The sequence below is a fragment of the Pelmatolapia mariae genome, linkage group LG16_19 (assembly GCF_036321145.2).
Source record: "Pelmatolapia mariae isolate MD_Pm_ZW linkage group LG16_19, Pm_UMD_F_2, whole genome shotgun sequence".
Lineage (NCBI taxonomy): Eukaryota > Metazoa > Chordata > Actinopteri > Cichliformes > Cichlidae > Pelmatolapia > Pelmatolapia mariae.
Window position 1 is genome coordinate 11547163 of NC_086241.1, and position 23099 is coordinate 11570261.

Below are 23099 nucleotides of genomic sequence, written 5' to 3' on the forward strand. Positions count from 1 at the left end.
GAAAAAAAATTAAAGACTATTTTAAAATCCAAAGTCCCACTGTGTGAATGATATGTTATGACCAACTATAAAAGACTTAATAATTATAATACTGACATTGGGGCAGGTTAAAGAGCAATGCTTTAATGAGAAGATTAACTTCTTTTTTAGATTTGGTTAAAAACATAGTGGAGTTTTCCAAAATACACTTAATATATGTAGAATCTAAGAAATACTTCCAATTTATTTTCCATATATTCTTTATCTCTCGTAAGCATAACACATACTGTGGAAAAACAGCAAGGCACTAAGGAGATTTTATTCAGAGCACTTAGGTGCTGCACATTTTGTAAGTGTGAACAAACCAAGTAGTGGGAGTTAAGTGGCCACTGGAGATAAAACTAGCAGCTGTTACACCAATACCATGAGATGGTGTCTGTGCATGTGTAGAATTGTAGAAATTCCCTAACTAACATAGACACAGATTCAGATTCAGTCACACAAAAATGTACAGCCTCAACTCCAACGACATGGAACTTACCAAATTTAAGAATTCTTAAATATATTCTTGAAACATAAGAAGCATTTCAGTGACTAAATAATTAATGAATTAATAAATTCAGTCCAATCTATCATGCTAGGACGTTGCAGGGGGATCTAAAAGAATTCAGGGACAAATAACAAACGTCATACGGGATCCAAACAAGACCCTGACATTAGAGAGAATACGCAGGTGTTCACCTGGGCCACAGGAGACTGTATCTGAATAAATATTCAAAATGTATAACTAAATGTCCTGTTGCCTTGCTCCTTCTACACAGAGAAAGCATTGATTTTGCTGGTTGAATGCTGCCCACACACACAAACACGTACAAAAACCCGCACACTGTGTCAAAGGAGTTGGGAGCCGATGTTTCTAGTCTCCAAAGACTCCTCTGAATTACAGCAGAGATTGGCAAAAAATGGAAGTGAAAGAGAAAACTGGCCAACATATACACCTACAAGAAGTTATATTTAGTTACATCATTTCTTCGACACATTTTCATTTTCATTTCTTTTCTTGTCCAAACGTCTCAATGCAAAGCTTTATAAGACACACGCATTAAAGTAAGTAATTGTCTCGCTCCCTCGTGTTTCTCTCTGTCTTGTGAAAGAAACTTTTAAATCTGGCTTTTAATAAAAAAGTTTTTTAGTTTACTTCCTTAAGAAATAAACAGTCATTTTACAGTGTATCCACTGATTTTTTTTCTTTAGGGACAAAAAGTGATCAGCTGTTTTGGCAGAAAAAAATCTAATTAAATTCCTATAACAGATTGTTTGGTGCTTTGTAAGAACCACACTGTTTCTTGAGGTTTGCCGGTGTTTATTTGCAAATGCTGTGAAATTTAATAACATATAATGTTTCTCTTCCCTCTCCTTCCCTCTCTTAATGCCTTACATCTTAACAAATTACTTTGTGTTTCTCTTTCTGTTGTTTTGTTTCTCCTCTGCCTGTCTTATTAATCTACCTGAGGTTTCTTCTGTCGTCCCTGTGCTCTTTTATTCTCATGCACTCACCTCCTATGAATGTGTGTGTTTGTGTCTTGCCACTGTCACTTGGATTGAGAGATTTATATTTAATTGTAGAGCGTCCCTCTGCAATGGATGAAAAAACACCACCACCACCTCCCACACACACAGCAGTAATAGTTATTAGAGAGATGGATGAAGAGTCTTAGCTCACTAGGGAATATGATGGCAGATATTTGATGTTAAGAAAAAAGGCACAACAAGAAGAAAGTAAAATAACTGAAAAAGGGAAAAAGTAAAAAACAACAGTACAAATTATTATTTTCAGGCTATTTTTAACATGTGAAAATTAATAATTACTGGCTGAAGCGTTGTGACTGCAAGATAAGTGAATAAACGTTTCTCCCCCTTCCTAGTTTAGTCATCATTTAGTCTCAGAAGCTAGTGTTAGCATTTTTCTATATTGAAATCGCCTCATTAGAACCAACAGCAGGTGAATTACTCACAAAATTATGCTTGCATAATATCTAAAGATCTTTCCAAATTTGTCTTGCACAAACAGAAAAACAAAATTGGTGTATAGCGTAGAAGTATAGCTAACCTGGCGCCTGCACTGCCCCACATTCAGACCACATCTTTGCACTTTTGTCTGTGTGTATGTATGAGGAGAAAAGTGTTTTTGTGTATGTGTTCACATAGTGTATCTGTGTGTGTGTGTGCACTAGGAGTTGGTCTATAGAGGGCTCATTATGGACAAGTGCCTAAGCTTAATTTGGGGGATTCTGTCAATATCTGGCAACCTCAGTGGGCCATTGTACTCAACTGTGTGTCAACAAGAAAATCAATACTTTGATTGGAGAATTATGGAAACTGATTTTCACTGTGTACTTTAAAACTTCCAATTAAATTACTGATTGTGTGCCAACAAGGAATACTGGCAATACTTGCCACTGAACAAAAAACTGCTTAACAACACTGGACATGTCATAAAATCTTTTATATTGACACTGTAGAGGAAATGAAGGAGCTGTGCTATTTTCCATGTGACTTCCTAGTGGTGCAACTATTTATCATACCTACATAGTCAATAGTAATAATGTTAAATGTGCATCATGACTGTTCTCATTTCCCTGTTAATTTCTTGTCAATGATTTTCAGATATGCAGTGGGAGCTTAAACCTTATAAGACATTACTTGGCAAATGTGCGTGTAGGAATGGAACTCACTCAAGAAAATTAAATGGTCTTTAACCTTCCAGCTCATCAACAGGATGTTCATGAGGTGTCCAATTGTACCCATGTAAGAACACCATATATAATTGATTGATAAATTCACTGTAAGCAAGCGGACATATTGTGGTTTCCTTCTGCATCCTTTACCCAGGTAATACCCTTGTCTCACTTAAACAGACTATTTCCAGTAATGAAAATCAATCTGAAGGGGACTAACTCCTTTTGCATGCTGTGTGAGAACAACTTAGGACAGTGTTTAATGTTGATTCTTCTGACGTTCATGTGAGAAAACTGGGTAAAGTATAAATCGTATAATCGTACAATGTACATCAAATGTACATCAAAAACAAAACACAGAATTGTACTAATACTATTATTTACAAACAGATATTTTCAGGGATCTCGTGTCATTTTGTTGTTGTCACATCTAAAGTGACAACAGCCTCTTTTCATTTTACGATACGGCACCATTCATTTGGACTGGTTCACTGTGTGAGTGGCAATAAACTGAACAACCACTGTTCAGATTGCGGATAAGAGTTTGTGTAAAGTAAGGTGTTTTCCCCATAACCCACTTGTAGTAATGGATAAATGGCTATAAGAAAGAAATCCAACATCCACCCTATCAAACACCTTGGCAATAAAATATCTTCTATAGAGATGCACAATCTGATGAGGGCATCATATATTAGTTGGATGCAGGCTTAAACAGCTGGACCGGTTATCTGGGACATTTTTGTGACTCGACAGGATCGGTCTATTTAATCCCACGTTATTCTTTGTTCTATTTGCAGCATTTTGTGACTTTACTGACAGCTATCTCTGTGGTGCTCTGCTTGTCAGCTTTTCTCTCTTTATTTCATTTGTTATATTAGACTCAGCAGTTGTTGATAAACTTTTATGTTAGCTTTTACGGGAGGTTAACAAGTTGTTGAAAACTTAATTAGTATTATCTTCGCCTAATCTGCACCGCCAGGGAAAAGAGGAAGAGAACTCTCAGAAAAACAAATGACAGCAAAGCACGGCAGAGATTTTCACGCTGAACTGAGATGACACAAATTCGAATAAACTAATTTGCTTTTTCTTTGTCACAGTATTACTGAATATTTTTGTATTACATAGCACTTGTATTCATTTCAATATGTATTTATTTGTTATATTTTCTCCCCCTCGTGATGATGTAAGACTCCTCTAACAAGACTGAGCTGTCATGTTTTCAAATTTTAACAGAGGAAAGAGGCTTTTATTTTTTTTCTCTTCCTCGAAGGGTGCTTTCACCCTGAAGCATCATGGCTGTCTCATACAAAGACCAAATGGGATTGCCATTTTCATGAGATCATTTCAGTGGGTTGCAGAGGCCAGTGCTCAGAAAGGCAGAAAACCAGCCATCATCCTTGATTACAACACCAACAAAGCAGGTGTGGATGAGAGGAGAGAAGACCAACCTGCTGGTCTCTTGTCATATAGCACAACATAATAGATATCACCACCTAGAATGTCAATTTGATATGTAGGGAGCTAAACTCTGAACCTAAAACTAGAGGACATGCCAGAGCTACTGGAGACTGCTCGCATGGAAGGAGCAAAAGAAGGACGGAGATTCTACTTCTTTTATATAAGTAAATATAAATATCTCTTAAATCAATATAAATATAAATAAATACATATAAGGAAATATAATATGTCATATAGAAGCATATACTGTAATAATTTCAAATGTGGTTTAGCTCAATTATTTTTAGTAACTCAGTTTGCAAACAGAGCCCAACATTGTTACCAATACCCCACAAAATATAATGAAATCTGCCCCCAAATATGAGTCACCTGCTGCAGTGACCCCATCTGCTGATACGTACCCTGCCTTCTGTATGATTGAAACCACTGATTCATAAGTTGGACGTATTTTGATCAAGTTCTTCTTAGATATCTGTTTGACAGTGTTTTTTAGTGAGTGATTAATCAGTTAAACCGAGAAAGGCCAACATTACTCTTCCACACAATCTCTCTCAAACACAGTATCCCGTTGCCTGTCAACCACATGCACCTAAATCAATAGGAGCAATACAACAGCGGTGAGCAAATGAAATCCAAAGACCCCATGCTCCTTTCATTCTTGCATCCATCACAGTGGAAGGGTAGTGAGAAGGGTGGAGCCAGTGCTCCGCAATCTGTCATCCCTGTTGTGCTCTCACAAAAAGGCATAGTGTTGGTCATGTCCTGAGTCATCCAAGTCGAAGATAGCTGAGGGAAATAAAGACAGAGTTCAAACTGTGTAACATCTGGAAGACTGCTGATGTTGGGCTAATGCATGAAAGTCATGTCTAGTTACTCTGTCTTGTGATATTTTTTTAAAGACAATGGATTACACCTAAGTGTACGGTAGTTCAATGCAGTCTCGCATACATAGGTTGTATAATAGTCACGACCTCTGATCTATTGATTCGTGTTTCTGAACATGTACACTGTAAAATGTAATATTGTGTTTAATTAAAAATATTAAATAGGCTGAACTCAATTTTTATCAATTTGTTATTAGAACTCAATTTAAATAAGTTACCAGTACTTTTTATGCAAAAACGCTGATAAACTCGCTTAATTTGAGTTGTCCTAACTTAGAAAAACTAAGTAAGCTGGAAGTTTTGCTTTTCAGGGCGGAAAGATGAAAGATGTGTTTTGAAAATGCCACGTGACTACCGTCCTCCTCCCTCACGGATCAGTCCGCATGTTCATGGTGCATTCTTTATGGAATATATTGAGCAAACCTGGAGAAGCGTCAGCTCAAGATATTATTGTTGTCATTGCTGTGGATCTTTACCTGATACACTGACTTGGTGAGTAAATGTTTACTCTTATTCAAACTGATTTTGTGGCTTCTCTTAGTTTAGCACCAGGTTTAAAATCTTGCTAGCTAGTTAGTGTTAGCCTAGCATTGCTGCTGCCGCTGGGCTCATGTTACTTAAAAATTAACACCACAGCCTTAAAAACCTTACATAAAACTATGTCGGTGAAATTTTCTGTTGATTGTTTGAAATAAATAAGTGAGATAAGAGCCCAGACAAAATTCTTTGGGAGGTGCAGCCGTTAGGGGTGGGGTGGGTGTGGGGGGTGGATAACAGAGCTCTCCGAAAACATGGAAGCACTTTTGCAAATATGTGATATTTTGATAAATTAAGTAGATATTTGAGCATTACATAGCTACATTCTCGCCTGAAAATATCTTAAAAGGTTATTTTGTGACCCAGAAAGGGTAGTCTGGGGAAAAGGAGGATCGCATTTGTCGGCCACGGTTGTCGGAGCCTGTGTATTTGTAAGCGCGGCAATGGCGGAGGAGCGCGGCTAAGAAACTTATTACTTTTTCTGGGTCACAAAATAAACTTTTAAGATATTTTCAGGCGAGAATGTAGCTGTGTAAATTTCAAATATCTGCTCGATTTATCAAGACATCACATATTTGCAAAAATGCTCCGACGTTTTCGGAGACGTCTATTTTTTCATGCTTTGTGGCAGCTTTAGAACATCTGTGGCATCTATTAATGCCAAATCTAGCCTTTATTTAACAACATAAGCGAACTCTATGTTACAGTGATTGCACAACCATTAAGGATCAAATCAGTTTCTGAAATATGTTCTGTTTTTTCTCCCTCTGCTTGCTTCTTACTGTCTTTGAGGCTCGGGACCAGCACTCCTGTTGTTGGACAGAAAGACATCAACTCAGTGGTAAGTATTTTGGTTTTCCAATATATTAGCAACTGTCAGTGACATTTATATTAATCAGGCTGAACTTTAATCATAGTTTAGATCAGCCTGTTTTACTTATTGTTTTGTTTGTGCTTTGGTTTGGGGAAGTTGTTTCTTTACTGATCTTTTCCTGTCTTCTGTTATTAGACTTGAGATATGACTGCACTATGCTGTTGCTGTGACTCCAGTTAATTCTACAAGACATGCTGTGTAAGTAAACAAACAACAACAGTTTGGTCTGCATTTCTTGAAAGATCACATCCCCCAAACTTAGTTTAGAGGGTCTACACTGTATATAGTGAAGTCTGCAAGTTTTCTAACAGCAAAATTTGTTTTGTGCCCAAATCATTTTGCACATCATTAGAATGAAAGTTATTGGCCATGTTTGCATAGCCCTTTTTAAAATGATGCTTTCATGACATTATTGTATGTTGGGTGGTGGTCACGGCTATCCAGACTGACAATTGAGACATTGAATGTCACCTCTCCGGTGGGGAGGGAGCCTGAGATTGTCTAAATTGGAGTCTGTTCTATACCAAATGCAGAAAAAAATGTTTTAAGAAAGCAATTAAGTTCATGTTCCAAAAATATGATTGTTTGCTTGCAGGACAACAGGAGAGATGAGTCCTCCGTCACAGATGGTGTGGTCAGTGAAGATGGTCGCCTGCAGGTTCAAGCTCATTGCATCTCCAACCCACATCCACTGCCACTGTACTTAAGGGAAGTTAAAGACTTTCTTCTGCACCTACATTTGGATCACCTCGTTCCGTGATAGTCATTCAGGCAGTAATGCCTGGACTGGAAACAAGCCATCCTTAAAATATTACAACATTCCAGCTCATGTGTTGGAATGAAAAACAAATGTGTTGTTTGAAGTAGAGACTGCACTTGTGACAGAACAACAAATATTTTATTTTGATTATATAAGTAATGTAAGTACAAAACAAACTTGTGGTAGGCCTAAACTTATTTTCAGAATAATTACATCTGAGACTTTGTTTCATTGTAAGATTATAACAGTGATGGCAATATAATTGTTTGTTGTTCAGCAGAACAGTGTCCAGTATGTTGGCTGTTGTACTTTGTTGTGTTTGAAAATAAAAGTTGGGCTGATTTTAACATCATTACAAAAAGTGTTGTTAATTATTTTTAATCATATTCAGGTTACCACAAATTGTTTTTTCATTTAGTTGAACTTGAAATGTTTGTCAGTAGGTAAACAATTAGTATTGTACAGTCAGAAATATCAAGTTATTCTTAATACTGCAGACTTGCAATGTATAAGTTGTCCTAACAGTCATCCTAAGTAAGCTTTACTTAGTTTTTTTGAGGCAACGAGTTTCCATAATTTTTTTGAGTTCTGGTAACTAACAAGGCTGTACAGTGTACTCAAAATGAGTAAGTTGCCCTAACTTGGTCATCTTACGTAAACTTGATCCAATTTTTTTGAGTTCTGGGAACAAATGAGCTTGTACAGAGTACTCAAAATAAATACGTTGTCCTAACTTAGTCATTTTTAGCTAAGCTTTACTCAATTTTTTTGAGGCAACGAGTTTCCATAATTTTTTTGAGTTCTGGGAACTAATTAGATTTTACAGTGTACAGTTATACAGGGTTTTTTTCTGAGCTCAGTTTTTTAGCACACAGGTCTCATATGTAGTGAATTGTACCCATGTATACAAAATGAAAGGCCAAAACAAAAACACATTTGGAGGTTGAAGGGATTTGGTAGTGAAGAGAATCATCTCATAGCTAACACAAATCCAAAAACTGTTAATGCAACACATTTGTTAAATTCCTGGATTTGTTTAATTAACCAGTGTGTTGGTGTAAAGATGCAAAATTACAAAGAAAAGAAAAATTGTAATTTTTCAATTGCTTTGGTTTTGGTGAATATAGGCTAACTCTTAGACTATTTACACATTTTAAAATGGGCACAGCTCCACTTCAACAACCTTCTCTGAACAAGTATTAAAAAGTAAAGAGAAAAAAGAAGACGCTTCAGCAAACTGAGTAAACCATCTCAACACAGTCAGACCAAGGCAAACAAAACCGCCCGCTTCTTAAACTGCACCACCAGGGTTATTACACTTTTTGCCCTTTGTGTCACTGTGGACAATCTTTTCACAGTATGCTTATACACACTTTGGGGTTTGAGGTAAACAACACAATGCTATGTTAGGGCACTGCAGGCATGAGAGAAAGAAGAGATAGCAGTTTCAAATTTCTACGTGTATTAAAACTGCCAGTGTCTGAAATATTGCACACAAGGTAAGACAAGAGGGGAGAGAGAAACTGAAAGACCGAAGAGAAAGAGCAGTTACACTGTATATGGTAACTACACCACAAACTAGATCAATAAGTAAACTCACTATAAGGTTTAATTGATTTCCACATAATACAACTCTAAAAATGAGCGTGGCTTGTAAATTCATATGTGCATGCCATTAGAAAGAAATTACAGTGGCTGGTTGTGATTGTCATTTTTATAATGGAAATTGTGTCATTTAATGTGAAATTGAAAAGATGAGACGGTTGCCAAAGCTGCATGCTTATATGTTGAATATATATGAATATCCCACTACCTTATGTCTTAATTTCTAACTGTTATTATAGTACCTATTACAACTCCTATTATGGCTCTTCAAGGTCGTAGTCTAACATGTGGCCATGCCAGCTATAAGTTACTCTTTCAGCTGTTTTATTACAAATATTAAGGATGAAAAGCTCTATCTGTACTCTTTTATTTGATGAGAAAAAAACATATTTGTATTTTACCACGCTGGATTTCTTCAAGTCCAGAGTAAAAGCGAGTCACCGCAGTCCTTTAAGAAAGAAGAGCCCTGAATCAAACACTGTGTTGAAGTGTCCTCGAGAAAGGTAACATTTTGGAGGTGTTGATGTGCTGCTAAATGGGGCCTCTGAACTCCCATTTGAGACATGTAGTGCTTCACTTTAAAGCTACAGTGATGTCATGTGCAGATGCTGGCTTTTAAATTTTGTCACATCTTTAGCAGGATCTGCAATATTTTCTTAAAAACTCACATATACTTTTAAATAGTTTTAAAATGCAAATAATCAAAAGGACTTCCTCCTTTGCTGCAACGGGAAAAAAAAATCTTGTTTTAAACATGGCTTTTAAATTAAGTATATCCAGCACATGCAATTTCATGTTTAAGTAGATACTAGTGCTATGAAATTATTAATGTTTAGATAATATACTGAAGCCTAATGGCTACATGTTGTAGTGGTTAACACATTGCACATTAAAGATCCCCGGTCTGAGACTGGGAGGAGATGCAAACCCAGCCCCAGACGGTTACAAGTTAGTGTACTCTTTGTAACAGTCCACAGACCGGATAAATGGACGGCTGCACCTGGAAAAGCATCTATAAACTGCACTGCATCTAAATATGTTGATCCATTTGCTGTGTGGGAAATAAGGGACCAGCCAAAAGTATCTTCTAATGTACTGGAGCCTATTCATAATTAAATTATGTCTTTCACTCAGCTTCCATCTTCAGATGCTTCCACATCTAACAAACTATGAGAGTTCATAGCTATTATAGCACATTTTCACTGTGTGTTTAGTCATCAAAACCCACATCCCGGTAAAACCCTACCTAACTGCAGGATCAACACTGGTTAAGGGTATGAACCATTCCTCCTTTCAGCCCCTTATTCTCTATCTCATTTGCCTAAGCGGTGATATGTCACTCCCCTCCACACATGCTGATTGTGTCTCATCTCAGCTGACACAGACCAGAGACCTTTATTTTTTCTTCCTCAACAGCCCAGACAAACTATGCGTGGGAAAACGGGGGGGAAAGAGCTTGTCGTTTTACATATCTATTTTTGCCAGAGAGGCAGACAAGCAGCCTGGAATGTCAATGTGCGGCTCAGCAGCCTCTGACTGATGTGAGATCACAGTGATGGCTGCACACAGTGGTACAACGAACACACACATACAGACTTTGTCAGTGGGTGAGGTAGCAGGGTGCAACCATAGACAGCTTAGATAAGAGCGGGTCACCCAGATAGAGGAGAGCATGCTGTACAGATACACAAATATTGTCGACATAGAACGTACATTCAAGCTCATGCTTCTGTTATAGTTTACACAAAGTATAGCCCTCACAAAAAGGTACTGACTGTAAGGGTCTCAAATAAATAAAAAAATAAGATGCAATTCCTAGATCGCATGCCTTAATGAAATGTATATACCTTTTAAAAAAAGTTTTTTAAGGACTATTTATAGACCACCGCTCCACCGATGAGTGAGAAGCAAGGACCTAACTGGTGTCAATAACAACCAAACACTGAAGTAGCTGATAAAGACAACTTTGGCATTTCAATCTGTAGAAAAGGTCACCACTATCTCATTTCTTTCTTATCTCTTTCTCCCAGTCTCAGTTCAATTAAATTCAAATCTGCTTTATTGGTTTGACACAAGAACAGCGTGATGCAGAAACAGAATTGTATTGATTGAGGTATAGTAATATTATGCTGACATGATGTACTGATGATGGATGTAAGATGAAATGAAACAGCAAAGTCAATAAAATGTGATGCTATACTATGCTATGTACAATGTCCATCCACAAAGGATGGACACTGTACATAGCAACAGTTTACAGTGAAGGTTAAGGCCTCAGCTTTTTATAGGCCATTGTAATAATACTATGTAATAATGCTATTAGTAACTCTTAAAAATCAATACCTCAGAGTGTACCTAAAGGCAGCATTCTTACAAGATGTCCAGAAATAATTAAACAGACGCAATAACTCGACTGCTAGACTAAAACAATAAATATTTATTTAAATACAGTGTTTCATTTAGTTAATTGCAATATCCTCTCTCTGCAGACAAACTGGATGAAACACAGACAAACACCCCCACAACACATTGCCTCTTTCCTGTTTACACAGTCTGCTGGTCATTGTTAAGAGGAGGCTGTCAGAGAGACACAGAGAGCGGGGAGAGTATAGAGAGGTAGAGAGAGAATAAAGAAAGGAGAGAAAGATATCAAGAGAATGGGTAGGGGGAAGATGAACAGTAGCAGATTCACAGGGCAGTAAGACCGAGCAGACGGGTAGGGAAAAAGAGGGAAGTGAATGCTGGGCTACATGCACCAGTATGTGAGGATGCTCTACTAATTTAAATAAGTGTTGTAATAGTTGAAAGCCAAGTTGTCCCTAATAAGAAAAGGAAAATGCTGACAGTATTAGCAGAGGGATGTTTTGATTAAATTTAATGGTGCATTTACACCAAAAAAAAGAGTTTTACATGCAAACATACAATTACAAAAATTTGCACAAGATGCAGATTTGGATCTGCATGAACTGAACTGAACACTAACTGAGGCATTTTGGGGGCAGCTGGAGTCATACAGTTAATTACATAAGTATTTGGACACTTACAGAATTTTTCTGGTAAATACCATAAGCTCTGTGTTTTTTTGCCATCTCTTATCTGGCCTTACTGTTTTTGCATGTAACCAGGGGTTTGCACTTTGCTGTACACCCTCTCTATTAAATTGTGTGAAGACCTCTTCGATGAAGACTATATTCTTGAAAGCATTCTTTACTTGTCTAAGACAAATAAAATTATAATCCACTTTAGTTTTATTCTGTGGTGTTTCAGGCCTTTTGGTGTTGCTAAACCCAGCAGTGCATTTAATCTTTCTGTGAATGTACCAGATTGTTGATTTGGCCATTCCAGAAATTTTTACTGTTGCTCTAAATGATTATTCAGTCTAATAGCTTCCTTCACTTACACCAACATCACACCTAGCGTGAACTTGCTATACAAGTTCAACACTTGGAGTCAACTCCACATATTTTATCTAATTAATTAGTTATCTAATTACAAGTGAACAGGCCTTGCCTGGGCATAAAACTGCAAAACTCCTCTGTATATCTGGTGTGAATGCACCAAAGAGAAAGCAGCTAGGATTACTTAAGAATTAGGGTGGTATGTAAGAACGAAAAACCTATACTTATCAACTATGTCCAAAACATAAAATTTATTCTCCAGAGACTGTAGATTATGATAATTGTGTTCATATAAATTGTTTTTAGATGAAAATATTAAAAAAGATAAATGAATAAAAACATTATCTTAAGCAGTATTTCCCCACCAGGTAAAAGTTTTCTGTCTAGGAAATAATGGAAATCTAGGAAATAATTCTTCAAACTATTTAAAAGCATAAAATGTGACACTAATATGCCACAGAGTTAGTTTTAGGGTTACACTAAACAGAAGGACCAGTAGAAGAACTTGAGTGGGAAATAGTAGTGATACAGTACCTATGCAAAAGGCTGCGTCAAATTACAGCAGTTCAAAAAACACTTGATTTTAATCAACCAGCACCCAACTTTGGGAATTGCCAAGAAAGAAAAAAACATACTCATGCAGTCATGACTGCTATTTCAAGTTCTAGTTTAATGGCCAAAAATTAATTGTTGGTCAATGTTATGTGCTACTTGAATACAGAATAATAAATTAGTCAAATTAACTTGAAGGGCAGGGTGTGGATTGTTGAGAGCTGTATCTAAGCAGCACTGACAAATAGACCAGTGCATCACAGAGCTGACAGATATGGAATTACTGCAGACTGGGCCTTTGTTGGTTCCCTATAACTAATGTTTGGCTCTCTGTAGCATCTCTTGAATTGGTGTGCATGCATTGATCCAAAGAAACCATAGCTCTAAAGCTGGGTACTATATATGAGATATATGAGACAATTAGAGACTATATGTGGTCGTCAAAGTTTTTGTAAGATAAAATTAAAAGTAAAAAAATAGCTTATTAGAATATCATTTGGGCATAAAATGGACAACATGTTAAAGGAATGCCCACTATGATATTTCCAGAACACTATTACGTTTGCCTTGGGTTTCAGTTTGGCATGATGCAATCTCTCTCCCACGTCTACCTGTCTTTCTGGTAACAGTAAGAGACATCTTTCCCTGGCGAAGCCATCTGACTCCAGTCTGTAAGGCTTAAACAAGCCTGACTGGAAATAAGTGCAGGCTATACGGGATTGTCTGGGCAGCTCGATCAATTAGGACAGAGAGAGCAGCAGAGAGACACAGAGAAAGCAAGTGGTGGGGTATGGCTTTCAGCAACCTTTAGAATTTGTATAAAATGTTAAGTGCATTTTAGAGCGCTTGCCAGCCTAAACATCCATCTACAATGAAACCATATCCCTCTAACAGGAACCATCCTCTGACCCCAAACGACCCCCATCAACCTCCTCATGCACAATCGAACATCTAGATTGAAGTTAGACCAGAGAGATGAGAAGAAAACAAGATGTTTCTCGCTCTCACTTATCTTTCTGTGTTTCTAAAAGAGAAGAATGGACAAACTCTGGAGCTCCAGGGGTTGAATCTTTACCAAGTGACCTCATCTTTCTTCCATTACAGCTCTAACTCAGTTAATGAAAGAGAAAACCGAACAATCTGCAAACTTTTGAATTATTGCATAATGTTTTCTGCTTCAAAACTGCCTAGAGAGCTGACTTATTAAGTTAGAAATACATGCAATTTTTAGGAGTAACAGCCATATCAGTTTGGTTATCTGTATACACTCTACATTATAGGATCATTCAGGCTGTTTTATTGATTCTAATAGCTTTGGTAACATCAGTTCAATAATGCTAAAGAACAATTACATACAGTTTTTGACAGTGATTCACTTTTTATTTAGATGCTTTGCTTAGTTTATGTTTGCGTGTGATGTTTTGGAGACAAAAATATTGGATTTAGGGATTGTGCCATTATTGAAAATTTACTTTAAAATGATACAGATGGAGAAAGAGAAGTGGTTTTGTTCTGCACTTGTGTGCCCCAGGACTTCTACCAACAAAAGAAGCAAAAGAACTCGTGTACATCCATACCAAATAATTAGTATAAAAAATGATGTTAAGAGAAAAAGAAATTTAAAAAAGCTCAGATTATGAAGGTATTACCTTTCTCTGTATGTTGTAAATACAAAACAATCCGGAGCTTTTCCTTTGACCTTAGAAGGTCAGCAAGCATAACCAGTTTGTTGCAAATTACCAATAAACAAACTTTACTACAAAAGTGAACAAAGTTTTTTGTGTGTGAAACAGTGTCACAGCTCATCTTTCAATATTTTCAAAATAGAGCTCTTTAGTAAATTCATTTGTAGACTTTATTTCCAGACCCATGTATTTGCAGTGGTATCACCATAAACACCCAGTACTTCTCCATTTATGTCACTAGGGGTCTCTGTATATATGTGATTCTGGAAAATATGCAAAAACATCTGTTATCTATATGAAATCAAACATATCTTTTTATGTATGAAATTTTGTACTGTGAAATCAGCATCCTTAAGGTCTCGCTGGTTGACATTTTCAGCAATGTATGTATCCTTATGTCCACAATTCTGCAGACAGTACAAACATTTTGAGCAACCCTTTTCAAAGCTGATTATTTGGCTAGAAAAATGAGAAACAGGTGAAATTGAAATATTTACAAACATAAATCAAAATTCACAACATGAGCAAAAACAGAGGTTATGTCATTTTAACAAGCTTGAAAGTCAATGTTTGATATGGTCACCTTTACTTTTCAGCACAACTTGAACTCTCTTAGACAAGCTTTCTTGTAATGTATTTACATAGTTTTCCAGGCTTCCTGAAGGACAACCCTGAACTTTCTTTGGATGTTGGCTGCCTTTTGCTCCATTCTCTGTCAAGATGTTGAAGTCTGCCCTCTGAGGATGCCAGTCCATGACTTATAGTGCTCTATTCTAGCTATGTTTTTACTGCATTGGGAGTAAAAGCGTGTTTAAGATCATTGTCATGTTGAAAAATGAAGCCGTTGCCAACCAGAAGCTTTTCAGATGTTATTGCAAAGATCAAAATCTCACTTAACTTTTCTACATTCATAATTCCATCAATTTTGACAATATCTTCAACAAAACTGTCTGAAATGCAGCCGTAAATCATGACAGAACCTAAACCATGTTTTACAGATGGTTGTAGAAAGTGTTTTACCTTTTCTCTCAACTCATCTCCTAAGATACTGATCATGATTTGAACCCAGAAGAATGTTCAAATTTTGTTTCAACACAACACTGGTTAGACGCAACATTAATTCATCACCGGAGTTATTGGCTTTTGATGTGTGAATGAGTCATGCTTGAATGTTAAGTGGCTTAACAAACAACAGAACCATTTCTTTGGTTGGTTAATAAAACATTGACAGACCTTCAAAAAGCCTGGAGAATTATTGCTCCAGACCACTTTGAAAAAATACAAGAAAGTCTGGCTCCTTGGAAACAGTGCAAGACATTGATTCCTTTTCTTTCTCTTTTTCTTCTTTTTCCTGTTTTTCATCATCTTCTCCTTTTATTCTTTTTGTTATACTTTTCTGACGTCTTTTTGACCTTGAACGCTGTGAGGTCTAATACCTCACAGACTAATATATGTTCTCTAGGTCATAGCAAGCGATGACTCCGTGCCCACTGTTAACTCAAAGGTTGGGTTACCCCATGCCAATTGATGGAGGTCCTTGCAGACACTGACTCAGTGTTAAATTACTGTGAAATTGCAAATGTGCCACACGAAAGTAGCATAAGTCCTAATCTTGATTTTTCAAGGTCAAACAGTGCTTGTACCTGTTGCACAAACACAAACATACTACATGCCATTTGTGTGCAACGGTCTATGAACAGTTTCGGAATTTTTTGATAGCAAATTATAAAAGAATCACTATGCAGTAATAGTAGGAGTGTGATTTAAAGAGGAAGAAGCATTTTCATTGAGTGTTATGTGTAAATGTGTGACAACTACAAATGACCCAATCAGCAAAGCAATATTGTTGTTCTATCACAGATAATGCATCTGCTGGTTTAGCTTGTCACTTGAGTGGCTACTTTGGTCAGGGTGTAAAATGTCAACGTTGTGTTGGTCAGTCTCGGTTTGTAACATTTTCTTTTCCATTTGAACGTGTCAGGTTGGATTTTCTTCAATGACTCATTCAGTAGTTCATGGCATGCTTGTGTCCAAACAACACAGGGTAAGATGCATTTTTTTCAGTAGTGTCATGATATGATAATGCTATATGTACTTTACACTAGGACACAATGCTTGGCATTATATCTCATTTTGCGTGTGTGCGTATCAATGTGTATGTGTGCTTCTTCCCTTGGTTTTCTATCTGACCACAGAGAGTGTGACAAATGGATGTGTCAGAGCTTGATGGAGCACTGCGATTGCTCTGCTAGGCACAAAGCTATTACAAGACTATATAGACAGCCCCAAAGAAAAATCCTGTTTCAATCAACCACACATAATCTGGGAGACAAAGAAAGATGTTCAACAGTTGATAGAGAGAGTCAGGCCCTCTTCCTAAAGTAAGAACGCTTTCTGAAAGGCATTTTAAATCTGTTAGTATCTTAAAAAGTTGAATTTTCATCAGGCTAGCAGAAAATCATTTGCAGTACACTTAAGTATATACTGTTTGTCCAATTTGTGTTTGTATTTGTGCAATATATCAGGGATATTTATATATTAGAGGAAGATCTATTTTGTAAGATATTGTATTATCTAATATTGGTACTTTAGCTTGCGTGCGCCAGTAACTGTGCAACTGTGACCATTTAATTTCCTCTGGGAAAAAAACGTCTGATCAGAATCCAATAACTACATTAAATGTGAAAAATGTTTAAAAATGAGCCAAATGTTTTCAATATGACTATTTTGGACTGCAAGTAGGCAACATTTATTACCCATAGCATTTTACCATGAGCCAAGGCTTTGTTATACATGTAAATAGTGGTTTGATATTGGCTTGGTGAAATTAACAATTCTTTCCCTTAAAGGATGTTGTCTATATAACTATATATGACTTGCTTGTTGCTCCTAAACCTGTCTATATCTTCATTCATTTGACCTGTCTATATCATTAAATCATACAATGAAAAATATCGCAAAGCAACCCAGAACTGCTGATGAGCTGTTCAAATTTTTTTTGAATTGAAGTTGTAATAACTTTAGCACAACATAAATGATGCAATGAAAACATCTGCAAATCCATGACACCTTAATCTCATTCACAAAACTGTAACAAGCACTATTATCTGACAAACATTAACCAATCTAATAAAAATCCTGGTTTATTACCTCTTCTTGCCGATGTTAGCAGAAATTTTGGATAGTGTGACCAAACTGTAATGTCTTTTTAAGGCTCTGATCAGCCAGCTGGGAGTGCAGCATACTTGGTGCCAGAGAACAGCAGAGCTGAGGTTTTAGGTTTGGAATTCTGCAGAAATGCGTCATTGTCACTGTAATATATTTTCTGATGCAAGTGAAGTGAAACAGACAGGGATAAACAGCCTACTAGAGATAAAGCACCGTGACCTTGGGCAGGTTTTGTCTAACTGGGCCACCACACTGTTCTTTTGGTGTACACATAAAGAATCTATCCATTTGTGTATGCAAATATGTGTGTGTGTGTGTGTGTGTGTGTGTGTGTGTGTGTGTGTGTGTGTGCAGGTGTGTAACCTGTTAGTAACTTGGATAGGTAGTCTTTTCTATTTTTATGTGCATTCAATTGCAGTGTGCGTGCGTGGAAGAATAATGAAAAAGAAAACTGTCAATATGCAACTCTTGGTATACATGTTCCTGAGTATGGGTGTGTCAGCAGGTCCCCCCATTATAGGCATCTTACCAAGAAGTCAATATACAATTGGCTGCTTGAATACTGCTGTAACGGCCAGTCTTACAGTGCTGTTGCTTGTATATCTAGCTATGAAACATTAATGGATTCCCAGCTTAACCTCTTGTTGCCTGTCTCACCAGCTTCTTCTAGTTCTCTGTCTCTGTGTCTGCATTTGGCTTTGCATTTAGAGCTGGAGTTTTCTGCCAGCTCACCTTACACTAAAATTTAGCTGGCACACCTGGCCTTTCAATAGACTGCCATCAAGATACAGCAAAGATAATGGTATAGGATTAGTACAGTTATGAAAGGTAGGAAAAAACGATGAGTGGAAGACAACCACAGAGGAAGACAATAAGAATAATATAAGATAAACACACTGAGAAACAAAGAAGTAAAAGTTGTTTTGATTACTTTTAGGTTTATAAAACGCTCAATTAAAAAGTAACGCTGCCAAAGTACAATACTGAGTAAAAAAAAAAACACACACACCCACATTTCTTTATATTTTGCTTCCACAAAACTAGGATTTCTAAAGGTACTTTTCATTCTTTTGCAGTCCTTACACCTGAACATCATCAGATCTTTGCATGGTGTGTAGTATGTCTTCAAAAAAAAAGTAAGATAACTGGAGAAGTGAAGGACAAAAGACATGAATGGTAAATGGACTGGTTCTTATATAACGCTTTTCTACTCTCACTGAGCACTCAAAGCAACCATGTCTTTAACCTCGAAGACATGGTTGTGCCAATGTCAAATAATGACCCAGTTGCCTTCATGGTACGACTGCTGTTTTTATAGAAACTTCACTGTAGGCTTAACTTAGACTGAACTATTGACCTATTGTATGTGAGAAAATTTCCAGAGCTTTTCACAGATAGACAAGTCTATCTGTCTAAACTCTGGCTGTCTTACAGAAACCAGATATTCTATTTTCTCTCCTTGGTTGCTAGTATTTCCTGTATTTATGTATTCAGCTCCTGCATTCAGCCAGGCACTAATAATCTCCTCACTCTTCCCTCCCTCAATTTTCCCCTCTCTCTATTTGCATCTATCCTGTACCTCCTACTCTTTCTCTTTCTCTAACTCAGCTTCGCTGTATTCCTCACACGGTGAGGGTTAGCCCAAAAACCTGTCAGGATATGTTCCGCTGTCAGCGAGATGCCGAGTGGGAGCGCATTAGATATTGGCCTCAGTGTGTCCCTGACAAGAAACAAGCCAATTAAGGAATCCCCCAGCACTGCTTAAGCCCGGTTATGGCAGAGGTCCCTGAGATGAATACTGGTGTGCTAAATCATCATACCTTTTTTATATTAGAGCCTCCGTGGGGAGAAGTGGAGTGGTTCAGGATTATTTCCTTTTTTTCCTTGCAGAGCTGCCGGCCATCACTCAGCAGCACGCCTTAGAGAAGTTTATCTGAGCTATGAAGGACACTGACATACAGATTTTCTTCTGTCTTCTTCTCTCTGTTATTCAGTCTCACTCTCAAGGCTAATAGTATTAGGGATGGAAAAAGTGCTTTGAGATAAGCCTCAGGTCACGTAGTTGCAATCAATTACTGTGGTTAAATATTGCGATAAAGAGATTAAGGATTAGGACTGGGGGAAAGTAAAGCGGCTTGATATGATGTACAAATGCTTTCATGAGTGCGTAAGCATTTTAATGTGTTCAATGTGTTAGTCATTTTATTCATTCTATCCAACATGGCCAAATAACCCTCTGTGCCTCTGTGATTTCACTCTCTTTTCAGCTCTGTTTCTTCCTGATACCCTGTTGTGCAAGCCCCATATTTAGTTTTTTCAAAACTTTCACCAAAACTGGAAGGCCAAATGAAGCTAATTGAGACCAACAACAAGCACATTTCATTTGAGCCTAGATGGAGATGTCTGCTGTTATTCCTAATTTCTCATGCTGACTTGCTAGGGCCAGAAAGCTTTCTATTTCTATTTTCTAATCATTTGCAGCACCCACAGAACTGATTGCAACAGTCACAACACATGGGTGCAATTAAAAGTTTTTAAACGTGCAGTAGCAAGAACAGTTTTCAAAGAAAAATACAACAAATATGACAAGTAAACGAAAAGAGGAATGAAAAGAAAAGAGGAAGTACGCTCTTATGGTCCTTGTGGGTTTGTTAAGGTGATTTCAGAGTGATGAGAAAGCTTAAACAGTAAAAAGTAACAGTCAGTATCCTACAGAAAGTGAATGATGAATGTTTTCTGAATGCATTAAGAATCAATATGTATTGAAAAAAGCAATGCTATCTCAGAACAGTAATGTGGGCTTCTGTCCAGTATGCTATCACGAGGGCTAGCAAATAGATGTAAAGAAATGCAAATCTAAAATTATGCTTTTGCTATAATACCGACATCAGACTTTCCATCACTCTGGAGGACTCTGCACTGATACAAATGAATTTCGTGGAAACTAATCTAGCCAACACTATAACCACTACTTGACTAAGGCTAAACGTATCCTAAGCTTAGGCTAATCTGTCAGCCTACTGTAAAAGCCAATGATTTATCATATTGGGAACTGATTTTTGTTCCTATTACAAAAAGAGACTTTGTAAACTGATTTATGTGCCCGAAACATTACAAATACACACACACACACACACACACACACACACACACACACACACACACACACACACACACACACACACACACACACACACACACAGTGTGCATACAGACACGCGAGACAAATGTGCTGTTCTGAGCCTTACGCCTGTGAGGTATTGAGGTTGCACAGTCTAATATTTGACTGAGCAGTGTTCCGGCAGCAGTAAACCAATGTGCCGCCATTGTACTCCCCACTTACATAACACTGTTTATACGCCCCCAGTAGATATGAGTTATTGGCTGCTTGGGATCTCTGACAATAGATAAAAATAGGATTACGCTCTCCCTGCATAATGGACAACTATCAGTCTTTGTATTGAAACCTGCCTTTTCTCAGTTAGCGTTACAATGTCAACGTGTGAAAACAAAAGGTAACATTAGGTATTCTTAATCCCTTAAAGCTCTTTTATGTAATTTAATAAATTAGCTGCTGCAATAACTGCTTCAACGACCCCCCGACACCGTCACCCCCCACCCACCCCCCAACGCTGGGAAATGACTCATGCATTTTTCAACACTGTGTCTGCATACAGCTACAATATTCAGAATGGACAGATGCCAAATCAATCCTCTTTCCTTCTTCTGTCTCTTCCATTTTCCCCTTCTGATGCCCTGTTCTTTATCAATATAGAGCATTTCAAAACATACCCCCCCCTCCCCCCCAAAAAAACAAAAACAAAAAACAAAACAAAAAAACAAACAAACACTAGTTTATGTATGAACTTTAGCTGGAGAAAAAAACATTTCAGAGTCAAAGTCCTTGAAAGACATGGCGTAGATCAATTTCTGCTCAGTATGCACAACTCTGAGTGAAATCTTTAAGGGTGAATGTGTTTTTAATTCTGAGGATATTTCCACGTTCAAGCCATTAAAAAACATAACAACAGTCCTCCTTAGATGGTTTCCCATTATGGGCCAGCTGAAACAGGTCTATTAACTTTCGAAGCAGAGTAAGGATAAAATGATTAAAGGACACCTTGGCACTGAAAACTGAACCTGACCAACACGTATGATCATGTTTGCGGTTGGTAAACATCTGTTCATAGATTTCCAGAGTGTTGTAGACACCTTGAATGTGACCCTGTAGGGAAATGACAGCTAGGGACTGAAAGAACCAACCACAATTAATTAACTGAAGTGTTGCACACTTTCCCTGTAATCTTCATTTTAATTAAAAGTATTCCCAGACAACTGTGATAATCAGACACAAGTCTGTCCATAGTAAGGATTTGGTAGCCCAGTACTGCTGAAAAACCTACTGCACCTGTATCGTAATGACAACAAGAAGTGTTAAAAAGTATATGTGTGCTGTAAACATTTCTATTTATAGTGCACATTTTGCATTTGATTCCAAGCTAATAATTTTCATTTGAAGCTTGATTGTTTTAGGAAAACATATATCTTACATATATAAGATGTAAGATATGGAATGAAAATTAGGTTTCATTTTTAAGGTATGTTTGAAATAAAAGCATACCTCCCAGCAAAAAAGATTTAACAGGACAGCTTGAGGGAGGAGATGTGAAGCAAAGACACGGAGTGAGGTCAGTTACATGCTGAGATGCACCTGGGTAGATAGGGAGGTAGTTATCCTCATTTGGAGCTGAAGTGGCTGTGAGTCAATTAAAGGTACATTAAATCTCTTCTCGTTCAACTGACAGGTACACCATATATAACTGGGGCTACATATAGCAAGGATGTCTTCCAGATGTTGTGACTGGATGCTCATATATCCATTACGAAATAAAAAAACCCCCCAAAAAAACAAAAAAACAAAACTTGCTTGAGAATCATCACATTTTAAAGTTTTTCTTTTTCCAGTAATATTTTAATCCAGTAACAGTTATCTTTACACTTTTGGATATAATGCAAAGTGTCGACAAGTAATTCAGCATGAATTTTTGATGTTATGCAAAATGTAAAAAATGATATTGCCACAGCATTAAAATGCTTGCAAGCCCCTGGAGTGTACTCTACACAGCCACTCATCTTCCTCTTGTTACAAGAGTTATTTAGAGGCTATTGATAAAAAAACAGATTCATACATATGTATATATATATATTTAAATATATATATATTTCCACTTCCTCTTCAATTTCATATCATATACACAGCTATATTCCTGGCAAGTTCATCATTGGGGAATCATTTTAGGACAGAAACTCCATATGAATTTATTTTAAGGTGTACTGGGCAGGACTGACTGACAGCAGTTTATGCCCAAAACTAGAACTAGTGTGCAACTCTGATAGGCAGCTACATGATGCGCTGCTGTATTGGCCTGATACCAAGCTGTGTCTAATATGGTGGAGATTG

At 37.2% G+C, this 23099-nt stretch overlaps 1 protein-coding gene across 2 annotated transcripts in view; it reads right to left on the minus strand.

The window, feature by feature from the left end:
* Positions 1 to 23099, minus strand: part of epha6 (eph receptor A6) — a 186386-nt gene that overhangs the window by 149338 nt on the left and 13949 nt on the right. The window contains exon 1 of one of the 2 annotated variants that reach the window (XM_063499352.1): positions 19459 to 19608. The exons of the other annotated variant lie outside the window; for it this stretch is intronic. The gene's annotated coding sequence lies outside the window, so the exon portion shown is untranslated. Of the gene's footprint in view, positions 1 to 19458; positions 19609 to 23099 lie in introns of those variants that run through there. 2 annotated transcript variants of the gene reach the window in all.